This window comes from Cibotium barometz, chromosome 30 (genome assembly GCF_041138505.1).
Source record: "Cibotium barometz isolate CiBa-2024 chromosome 30, ASM4113850v1, whole genome shotgun sequence".
In the NCBI taxonomy this organism is placed as follows: domain Eukaryota; kingdom Viridiplantae; phylum Streptophyta; class Polypodiopsida; order Cyatheales; family Cibotiaceae; genus Cibotium; species Cibotium barometz.
In genome coordinates, this window is record NC_141075.1 from 50047559 (window position 1) to 50059655 (window position 12097).

Consider the following 12097-nt stretch of genomic DNA (forward strand, 5'->3'; position numbering starts at 1 on the left):
AGCACCTCTTCCAAGGGGCACAAGGCTTGTAATTCTTTACGAGAGCCATATCTCCCTTCTTTCCTCCTATGCATAGGCATACTGGTCCTTGGCCTTTGATTTTATTAGGGATTTGCCTCCTAAAATTCTCCAATTGTGCATCCACTTGTAATTGCAAAAATCACAATAGTGGGTCGATTCTAGGGAAGAGGATGCATTCCTTTTCTTAAGAAGGCATATACATCAATTGTGATTCAAGGCATATATATCCATTGTGATGCCATATTACACTGATATAGCCCCAAAATCCATCCATCCCATGTGTCTTGTTATCTTCTTATTCCTTTTTTGTGCAACTTCCCGGCCTTATTAACTCTCATGCAAGCCAAGGATTTACCATCTTTGTTTGAATCATGAGACCACCAGAGGTATTCTCCCAAGGATCCATTTTGTTGTCAGTAATCTTTGTCCTTCCCATTTGCAACCTTTGAGAGTCAATTGCCAATATTTGACTATACCTTGATGACTAAATTTTGCAATTGGCCATGAGAAGAGTCTATCCCTCAAGGTAAGCCTTCCCACTTACTTAGGAGGCCACTTATGTTGTCTTTGTGTGAGTGAGACATCATTTATGGCATTAAGGCACGCTTCATTAACATGACAATCATAGTTTTCTCCTTCATAATCAATGAATTTGTCACCTTGGTAATCTTAAATTGTTTTCTTTTCAAGGTACAAACTTCACCATCCTAACTTAAAGGCTTCATTTTCCCATGAAGCTTGTTGACATTGCCATTAAACTCATCCCCTAAAACAAGACCCAAGCAATAGCTTGAAAACACACCTTTTTAAGAGATTGTGACTATTTATACTTTTTGAACTTTACAATGGCAATATATTAATCCCCATTTTAATAACATGGGCCACCATGAATATATGCACACAATAGTTCACTATTTGCATCATGTAGAACCATATGATCAATAATATGAAAAAATTCAAGCACTAAATAAACATAGTTTGAAATCTCTCTCTCTCTCTCTCTCTCTCTCTCTCTCTCTCTCTCTCTCTCTCTCTCTCATGTATGTGTATGTGCATGTGTGTGGGGGGGTGTGTCCTACCTAATCCCCACCACTCAAGACCACCCATATCAAAGAAAAAAGAGAAAGATAACGCGAGTGCACATGGCATGATTTAGACTAGTTAGCACATCCTTGTCATAAGGAATACAATACTCTCCGAATAGATTTCAAATTATATAAAGCTATGCGAATATTCATAATTTTCTTTATCTTTGCACTTAGGAATCATGATTTCCCTTTCAAAGCTCTTCTGGTCTTGTCTAATGCATTCTCAAGGTCTTAGTCACACCAACTATCTTTCAATAATTTGACGAACAAGTATTAAAATATACTACTCATGTCAATCTCACACTTAACTTGTATGCTTTTTATGCTTCCCCACTTTATTTTACTTGCTTGTTTTGACATTTCTTGGACATTGTTTGCATGGTTAATAGAGGATTGCATCCTACTTGCCTTTAATAGTAGAAAATTGTTGCATGCACATTTTTTCAAGTTCAGTACTATCTATGATTAATATAAAATTCTCACATGCAAGTTCTTGTTTTTTAATGGTTGCTCAATAACATTGTGAGATACACAAAGTTAGTCCGATCTTTATTATAAAGAGGATACAGTTATGCATGATTCTTAAAAGCCGTATCTTTGGAGCACTTTCCAATTTTACCCTAGTGCTAGAAAGGCTTGCCAAAAGCTTACAATTATCCTCTCCATTTATGGTAGCCATTGCCATGTCTCCTTCTTTAAATTATTTGAAGGAGAAGTATTTGAAGATTGTTAAAGAAACAAAATCAAAGGTTTTGGTTTCAACCTTGATTATCTATCAAATGAATAAAAATTGCATGTTAGCTTGGATTAGCTTTGCTTATAAGCCAAATTGAATGCAATTTTTTCCCTTAACATTTTGATATTTACCTAGAAAGTGATTTTTTAGTTTAATGAAAATTTTTCCCTTAACATTTTGATATTTACCTAGAAAGAGAGTTTTTGGTTTAATGGAAAGAGACTTAACTTTTAATCTTTAAAGTTTATGATCATGCATATTAAAATTTCACATGGAATCTTATGAATTTAATACCATGCATACCTATGTGTAGAGTGCATTCTTTAAAGATCTTACATAGTAAAATATAATTTATCCTTTGCCTGTTTGCACCTATTAACATATCCTTGAGATTAAAATCTTCATTAAGAGAACTTCCCTAAGTGATCCTTGCACCATAAAGATTACTCGAGTTTTATCCAAGGTGCATGTTTTAATGAATCAAAGACAAGATTTAATTTGTCCTCATATTGCAATGTGCTTTGTATTTCATCTTGTGAAAGCATTTATAGAGTATAGTTTTTTCCAATGAATAGAAACTTGATTTTAGTTTCATAATTAATGAAAATTGCAAAATTAAAACTACTTACTTTCAAAGTAGTGGCCCAACCTATTAACAGGTACTTCTAGTAGCTTCTTTTTTTTGTTCTTGCACCTACACAAGTTTTATCATTGAGTTCTTGACCGGTGAAGGTTCAATTATCTCCCTAACACCCACATGTAGATGACCCCCTATCTAGTCTTACAAATCCTCCATATTCCTAGATTTCCCCTAAAGCAAGGTTCCTATATGGATTTAAACCTCTAAAGATAAGAACAAAGTAAGTTTGATTATATCACTGGGTCTTCTCTCTCTCTCTCTCTCTCTCTCTCTCTCTCTCTCTCTCTCTCTCTCTCTCTCTCAATGGAAATAAGTCCATAAAAAATTAACACCCCCCTACTTCCCAATAGTGGGTTGATGAGTTACTAATTTGGTCCATGTGCAGAAGTTGTGTCCACATATGGTGAATACTAATTTTGTACATAGTCATAGAATAGAGCATGTGATGGCAGTAAGGAATTCCCCACAATGTGCCTAAGCTAGTACTTTTGAGCATTAGTTAGTAATAATAAAGAGTTAAAACTCTCTCTCTCTCTCTCTCTCTCTCTCTCTCACACACACACACACACACACACACACACACACACACTATTAACGCTTGGATCACAAAAAATGTCGACAATAGTGGAAAAAAATTCACAAAAAGGTAACACCCACTACTTCTTGATTGGTTACGACTTTGGGTTATGGGCACGATGAATACTAATTTTATACATAGTCATAGATAATAGCCCGTGATGGCACTAACGTAATCCTAACAATGTGCCGAGGATAATACTTTTTTAGTATTTGTTAGTAAGAATAAAGAGTTGTAACATACTAATGTTTAAATGAGTTTGAAAATCACTTAACTTAAAAACATATATATATATGTCGATTTCTCTGCACTCTAATGGATTTTACATGATTATCTTTACTTTGTGAGGTCTTCTTCAATGGTTTTCTACTTGTGGATGATTGGTATTCCTCTTTTTTATGCAATCCTCTCTTGGAATTTCTAGTTTCTTGGTACTTGTGAGTGTCTAAGATAGCACTTGAGCTCTTCTTTGTTGATTTTGCCTGAGTATGTGGTAGCTAGCTGATGGAAGTTGGGAAGATTTGATTCACTTTTACCTTACTTTGTTGAGAAACTCTATGGAAGGATGAAATCACACGTGAGAGGGTATCGGAGTTCGAACATGTGAAGTTTCATAACCTTGAAAGAAGTGAGGTGTATGGGCATGAGAAGAGAAAAACAACTTTAGGATGTAATAAAAAGTAAAGTGGTAGAGCGTGTGAGTTTGAATGGGTTTGTTTTTATTCCAATGAGAGATAAATCTTCTATTGTGCATCTTCTTATGTATCTAAGAAAAAAATCAAGCACACGGAGGCATAGCCCTTATGGGAGAAGGAAGGAGGAGAGTGGAATAGGCTACTATTTACATTACATAAACAATAGCATATGTTGCCTTGTCTCACCTTGCCTTGTTGTGGTGCACTTTTTCTCATCCTACCTCCCCTTACCTCATATTCAAGTTAAGCAAACCTAATCAAGCAAGCATCCATCTAGAATGTATGAATCCAATAGCATACAAGCAAGCAAGAGTATAAAATAGAAGAGCCCACAGGACTTATTGCAAGGGAATGATTGTGTATTTCTTATTGTAAAAAATGACTTATACACAAGTGACTAGTTCTCCAATTTGCCTTTCCGTGGGCTTTGGCAACTACTAACGGGCTTCCAAGCCTGAGTAGATGATCCATGTAAGAAGAAGTCATGCACCAAGGTATTAGCCTCCCAGTGTCATGAGCTTCTCGATCTCCTTGTTAATCTATTTTATATTAAATTTTGGACTGTAGCTTCATTACCTTGATCTTTATAGGCTCTATAGAGCTTTAGTAGCACCTCAAAGTCTACTTCAGTGAACTTGTTGGGCTTGTACATATTGCCTTGCAAGGCTTGATTAGATATTGCAGTCTTACATCAGTCCAATGGGGATTTATAATCTTTGTTTGCCCAAACATAGAAGCTATTCCTGCTTCTAATGCATTATGCTTTACCCAAGCATGTCTAACTATTGGAAAACTGAGGACATTATGTATTGCCTCCGTGGGTGAGTTAGAATATCCCTATTTTTCTACCTTGGCCCTAGATGGGATCAACCCAGAAGGCCTTGGTCATCCTATTGTAAGAGTTCATTGCTTGAAAGCATCTAAGGTAATCCATCCCCTATGGCGACATTCTAAAGAAGTCTGATTAGCTTCTACATATTTCATGATTAGGTGATGGAACTTTATTGATGGGACCATGGCATAAAAAAGCATTTGATCAAATTTTGCACCAAAAAGGGCCATCTAAGAGCTTTCTCTCTCTTCCATGTAGATAACACATAGGAAAAAGATAACACGTAGGAAAAAGATAATATTAAAATATTGACTCTCTTTCTCTTTTTTACACTCTCTAGGACCATGTTTTACTAAATAGATCATCAAATATTTTATTGTTATTATGTATCTTAACCAATTCTAGGGCGAAATCTAACTTCTAATGCTACTAACATTCTAACTATCTTAAATATGCTAGGTTTGAATAATTTATATAATCTAGCTTAGTATTTTGAATTTTTAATAGTTTGAGCAATTCTATGAGTATTCTTTGATTGTAAAGTTTATTTTCAACAATCCAATGTTTTTTTTTGGTGTTTTGAAATAATATCGACTTCATAGTATGAAATTCTAGTTTCCCTCCTTTCTTTCTTTTCCCTATATTGTCACATTAATGGTGATAGATGCTCCCAGATTAGGGTGAGAAAAAAGGATTAATGACGATAAACAGTGTTGGTTTTCTGGTGCCATAGAGATGGAATTAAAAAACCATCGTACCCTTCATTAATCTTTCCTACACTATATAAGTTCAGAGAAGAATAAAGCTATTAAGGTTAGTATTCTATATCTTTTCTAATCTTATAGATTAGAATGTTGTGTTTATTTGAAGGATTTGATAAAATATTTTGTTTAATGATATTTAATATTAATGCTTTTATCAATGTTTTAAGATAAAAAAATATTTTTAAATAAAAGTTTAATGGTTTTGATTATTGCAGCTAACTTTGAGTCAATGTTGTTATGAGTTACTTATGTATATCGATGATTTAATAGAGTTGCACGATACACAGAGTAAGAAAAGAGACATTCACCTTCAACTTAATTCTGAGTATGCACCTATGTATAAGAGGACAGAGGTTTCCTTGATGCAAAATTCAATAATGCAAGAGAATAGAGATATATGGAAAAAACATGTGGACTTGCGGGTAGAGGCATCGATATACTCTATTGATCCTCTATTAAAATGGTCCATCTGTTTTTTGGATTAACCTCCTTTATCAAGTATGTATATGATGGTCATGTAGGAGGTCTCTTAGGTTGTACAAAAGAAGGCTTTCCAACCATGCATATTATGTTTATAAATTAGTCCAAAGTATGTTAAGACAAGTAAGGAAGTAAGGATAACACAACTCTCAAAATAAATGATTGAGAAAGAGAAGGAATGTGAAAATTTGCATGGTGGAATGCATACTATGGAAGTGTAGGATGACCAAATAATAGAGAAGGTGTATGTTCTTGAGAAAGATGATAAGAAGATGCAAATAATGTTAGAGAACAACACAAGAGCACGTCTAAAGAAGCTAAAACCAATGGATAAGTTGGTCATTGGGAGGTCAACAATGGAAGTGATATCAAGTCTTATAAGAATATCGAACACCTACTTGCAACAAAAAAGGATGGAAGTGATATCAGGTCTTGTAATAATATCTAGCACCTACTTGCAACACAAAAAATGATGAGATGGAAAATTTTAAAAAACGTTGTTAGATTTTTTTACAAATCAATGGTAGAAGCTTTTGGTCATAGTGGTATCACCCACTACATGTGAAAGATCCCTGCCCCCTCCACGCAACGAATTCAGGGGTGCTAGCAGCGGAAGTAGCACTTCTTGCGCAGGGCAGAGCCTCTCACTCGGGACCTCGCCCATGGATATCCGGATAAGAGACTAATCCCTCGGTTCTTCCAAAACTGAACCCGGAAAAACTTCCCTCGCCCAACAGTAGACATAGGCGATTCCTGCAAGATAATTTTATTCTAACATAGTCAATGTCTTCACTAACCAAACTAATCCGACCGAACCCGTAAGTCTCATGGTGGTCAGATCAAAGAAGAGACTTGCACTTGGATCATAGAGTCCAACACTTTTTTTCCTTATCAAGAGGCACAACCGTTGATTCTTTTCCATAGAACAAGGGTTATCCAAGATTTACTTCAACTATCGTAACTTAACAGAATTGAGTCTCATTTTAGGGATCTATGAGTCAAGCCTAACCCCATCCAATCCCATGGGTTAGCCAACCGCCCACCAACCACTGTAGTGATAGGATCCATTTAGGAATTTGATTATGTTTTGCCCTAGGTACCAGGGAGGAAAAGAGTTCCTAGGTCCCCTAGCCGGCGCTTCAAGCAAAGTTTAAGATAGTCACACCACTTACACACCCAATATGAAATTGCCTTTTTCACATATTCAGTTGTCTTTAAAACAATCTTTTAATGAAACCATATTCAGTTGTCTTTAAAACAATCTTTTGATGAAACCATATTCAGTTGTCTTTAATGAAATTACCTTTTTCACATATTCAGTTGTCTTTAAAACAATCTTTTAATGAAACCATAGTATCACTGATCATAATCCTCCAAAATATCTAGCTTGAATTCTAATTTCTAATCATTCCTTCATCGGTGTACCTATGGTATCATTGGTACCAGAATGCTCACCACTTGCTCACTTAGGGGCCTTTTCGATAGTTCCTAGCTCATAGTACTTGGAAATATAATCAAGTATTACGTTCATTTCTTCCCCAACGTACCTATGGCATCATTGGCAACCAGAATGCTCACCACCTGCTCACTCAGGGGCCTTTTCAATAGTTTCTAGCTCATAGTACCCGAAAATATATTCACTTAAGAAAATCCAGATGGACTCTCAATTGAAGATCAGCAAGGTTAACCAACAGATCCATATAAAAGAGCCATGGACTCATCCATTAAGGACCAGCAAGGCCAATCAACCAGATCTATGCCCGAGTTCAGAAAACAACTCTAACTCCTTATTCCATTTTCTTCCTCAATGCACGCGTGGGTCATAGTGGTGATGGTCACTCCTCCCAATTTGATTGGAATGGTGGCATTCATAAATCAAATTAATGTTCAAACAAGCTAAAGAAGCATATAATGACAAAGAAGACACCACACAACAAGAAGAAGAAGAACTATGTGGACAAGAAGAGAAGCTAGGAATCAACATCGACATGAAGAAGAAGCATGAAGGTAACCACACAAGGTATTCATCAAGCAAAGTAGAGGACACTACAAGCACCTCACTTCTCTAATCTAGGAATCGACATATCGACATGAAGAAGAAGCATCAAGGTAACCACATAAGGTCTTCATCAAGCAAAGTAGAGAAGACTACAAGCATCTCACTTCTCTAAGTAAGAAATCTAAGTAAGAAATCTAAGTAGAGAAGACTACAAGCATCTCACTTTCTCTAAGTAAGAAATCTAGCAAATCTCACTACCCAAGCTTATATTTCAGCTTACATGTTGTAAAAAGGGGCCACCATATGAGTAGACATCTATCTCATCTCATTTCTGTTGTTTTCAACACACCTTAGTACCTTAACTAGCTATGTTTGCACTAAGGGGGGGTGATGACATGTTGTAACCAAACAAATGTACTTAACACTTGGGTACACTAACGTGTGAAGAGAATGTTATAGAGAACCTAAGAGGCATCCTCTTTGCATCATGGGTCATCTAGTCCTAAAGATAATATGGGTACCCTATCGTGTAAAGAGAAGGCCCATGGGTTCTTTAAAATTCCTCTTTTTGGATAATGAGACACCTCCTTGAACAATAGAGAGATATTAACAATATATAACATTTACACACGATGTAATGGAAGATGTCAAAAAATTAATTAAAGAAGAGAGTTGTGTGGGGAGAAACTATTTCCTTTACAAAGTTGGGGAAGACAAAAGAGGTACAACTATTAGAGAAATATTTAATTCCTAGATTAATCTAGCCCAGCTAATAATAAAAACTTTTGCTTATTATGAAAACTTTTTTTAGAATTGCAAGGGATTACATATGGTCATTCATCATTTATTGAATCTAAGGATTATATGTGCATGTTAGTGATCTTGTTTCAAAGGATTACATATGAAGACCTCTTTTCAAATGTTCAAAGGATTACATATGGTCATTCATCAGTTATTGAATCTAAGGATTATGTGCATGTTAGTGATCTTATGTCAACTACCAATGAGAAGTCAAAGACTAAAAATATATATATTTCCCTACTAAAGGATGTCAAGATGGATGTAGATCTCCTAGATTAATCACTAGCTATCCCTAATTCAAAGCTATTGTTAGCTCCCAAAAGGGGTGGTAAACTAAGTATGAATATGAAATTGGTTTAATGGTGTTCCCTTTGATAATGTCAAAGTTTTTTTGTTTCCTTATCACGAAAGGGGCTCCTCTCTCTTTGTGTATGAAAAATATTTACTAATAAAAATTTCCCTTATTCAATATATTTTATTTTAGGATTTTAGCAGCTATCTACTGAAACTTAATAGTAGTTGATATTGAACAAAAATTAGCATATTTCATGAACTGGATCCTTTGACTTCGTGGAGATGCAATACTATAAGTATTTGTTTCAAAGTACCTCACCTGTGTGATAATGAAAACCCGAAAGAAAATGCACTCTCTTCTATCACACCATGGGAAAATTGTGGCATCTTGATGTCTCTCTATATGACTCTAATGTTTGCTCATTTTTTTTATTTACAATGCATAGATATGCAAAGCATATGGTCACAATAATAGAGCATATGGCATCAACATAAGATTTGCATGGATCAATGAAATACTTCAACAAACCTATACATCTTTGAGCATGTCCCTATCTAGATCGATGCTCATACATGTGGCTGGAGAGTTAAATTTATAGAGCATCACTTTTCAATTAAACGAATGATGTAAAGGTGAGTAATCAAATGATTCTTGGTATTATATTTAAAGAATAATGCCATATATATATATATATATATATATATATATATATATATATGATTTAGTTTTCTTAGGATCTCTATTCAAATGACTACATGTGGCTAACTTGAGCATCATCGATAAAAAAATATTAAGTGCTTACATAGCATTGGACCAAGGTGAACAACAATATTAAGTGCCGACATAGTACTGGACCAAGGAGAACAACATATAACATATGTAAATAGAATGCCAAAGAAAAGAAAAGGAATTCCATCTGTTTCTATGCCTTCAAAACAGGTAGGGGATAAGCTCTCTAGAAAATCCCCACATAAGACCCTGAAAAAAAGTCGCATCAAAAGAAATAAACTCTGAGCAATAATTTTTCATTATGGAGAAAATCTTATTATAAAATAGTTTTGAATAACACCTAATCAAGTCCATATATTATTTTATTGAGGTTGTTTGACAGATGCTTTTATCATTGGTGAGACTAGTTTACTCCATAGAACTTCATACACATTCACTCATCTGCTTGCATTGCTGATTCCAAGTTGTGATGTTTTTTACATAGCATTTTGCACTTCTCGTATCCTTTGGATCAACTAGTTCTATTGGACTGTTCATGTCTCTCGAGTAGTGTCGAAAGTTTTCTCTATTCATTTCTCAAAATTTTATAAGAATGATCAAGTTTTAGTAAATTTTTAACATTTAACATGGTATTATGGTAACTAATTAGAGTACTAACTAAGATAAGGTTTGCATGTCAAAACCGATAGAATTTATCCTCTCATATTATTGCTTCAATCTTTCTCTTACTCCTGCTCTGTAGGTGTTAATCTATGCATCTCTTCTATAGTCACTTTAGGGAGTTGTAGACCTAAGAGGTATATGCTAAGATCATCATCAATAATGTTACCTGCCACATTATACAATGCAAGTGGTTCTAGAATCAAGTAGTCTGATTAAACCAATTATACACTACTTATAGTTCAAGCTTCTCACTTTTCCCATGCTAACTTTTTACTTTCCCCATGTAAAGTTTTTTGTCCCATCTTTTTTATGTACTTTTCTTTTGTCAGTGTGAATATTCTATTATTCTTTTATTTTTTCTAGCACACTGGAGCTACTTTTTGCATTTTTAATACAAACATTCATTATGTCTATACAAACTTTTTGCTTTCTCGATAAAAAATGTTCCTTTTTTTTGCTATTTCACATGTAAGGGGGGCATGGTTTGATGAATTTAGATTATATTGTTTTAGATTTCATGACCCATGCTTTTTTTAAATTATAAGTTTTTAGTGTATTTAAAATTTATGGTAGATTAGATGTTATAGTTTTATTATAAAGCTTCATTGTATTTGAAAGTTTACTATAGATCACATCGTTTTGATGACTTTTTTGATTGCCAAATAAAGAAAATAATTTTTTTGAGAAAGATCAAAATAATTTGCATTAGTAAATTATCAATTACATTAATCCACAATCTTTAAGATGTGGGGGTTAATACACAGTGGGTAAAGGAGTTCCCAAATCTACTTCTTAACTTATTATTGTCTAACTTAAAAATTAAAATAAAAATTAGTAGAAGGGTCACTTAATATCAAGGAAATCTCTTGTGTAAGGAAGGTTAATGGCCAGTGGCTTTCCACAATTATTGTAATTATTTCATGCTGTCGCCCCCAAAGAATGTTTAGTTCTACCATTACAAAATCATTGTATATATCTTGGTTCATGTTGAGCCATTCCTCCTATAAACAAATCACATACGTAATGCTTGTCCGAGAGTAATAAAGTACCTATTCATTACAAAATAAAATTATATTTACTACATTTACTAAAAAATAAAGGTTATAATCACACTAACCAGTTTATTGCTAAAATATAATAAAATTATATTTACAATACTTACTAAAAAAATAGAGGTTACAATCACACTAACCAAGTTATCACTGGAATGTAACATAGGATTTTGAAACTTGACAATCAACTGTGTCATCTTGATAGTTTCTCTTTATATCCCATTGCTGACCTAAGAGATGTTTCATTAAGTCTTCAATTACACTCTTACAACTATATGTAATCTTTGCTCTCTTCAATTCTTTACAAGTTAAAAATAAGTGAACAAAATAAAGGGTATAAACCAAGAAAGGTGAATGTTTTTTGAGCCTATGTTTGGTTTCATTGAAGCTTGCACGTTATTGTTGGTGGCCATCCAGCCGTTGGCTGCCGCGCCAGCCTCGCCACCCAGTGTATCCATTGGGCAACAAACTCTTGGGCATGAATCTTCTTTCTTGTAAAACAACTTTGTAACTGATCTTGCCAATGGGTAGTACTCGGGCAGAGGTAAATGAGGTAAGGGGAACTATCTGAGGGTAGAGAGATATAGGATAGAGAAGAGAGTAGAGAGTGAGGACAACTGAGGGTTACTACATTATACTGTTGGGCCAAGCCTTCACTCTAGTGATACAGTGATTTGTCTGTGAAATTCTCGATTCTATACTGAATAAGTCTATCTGATTCGTAG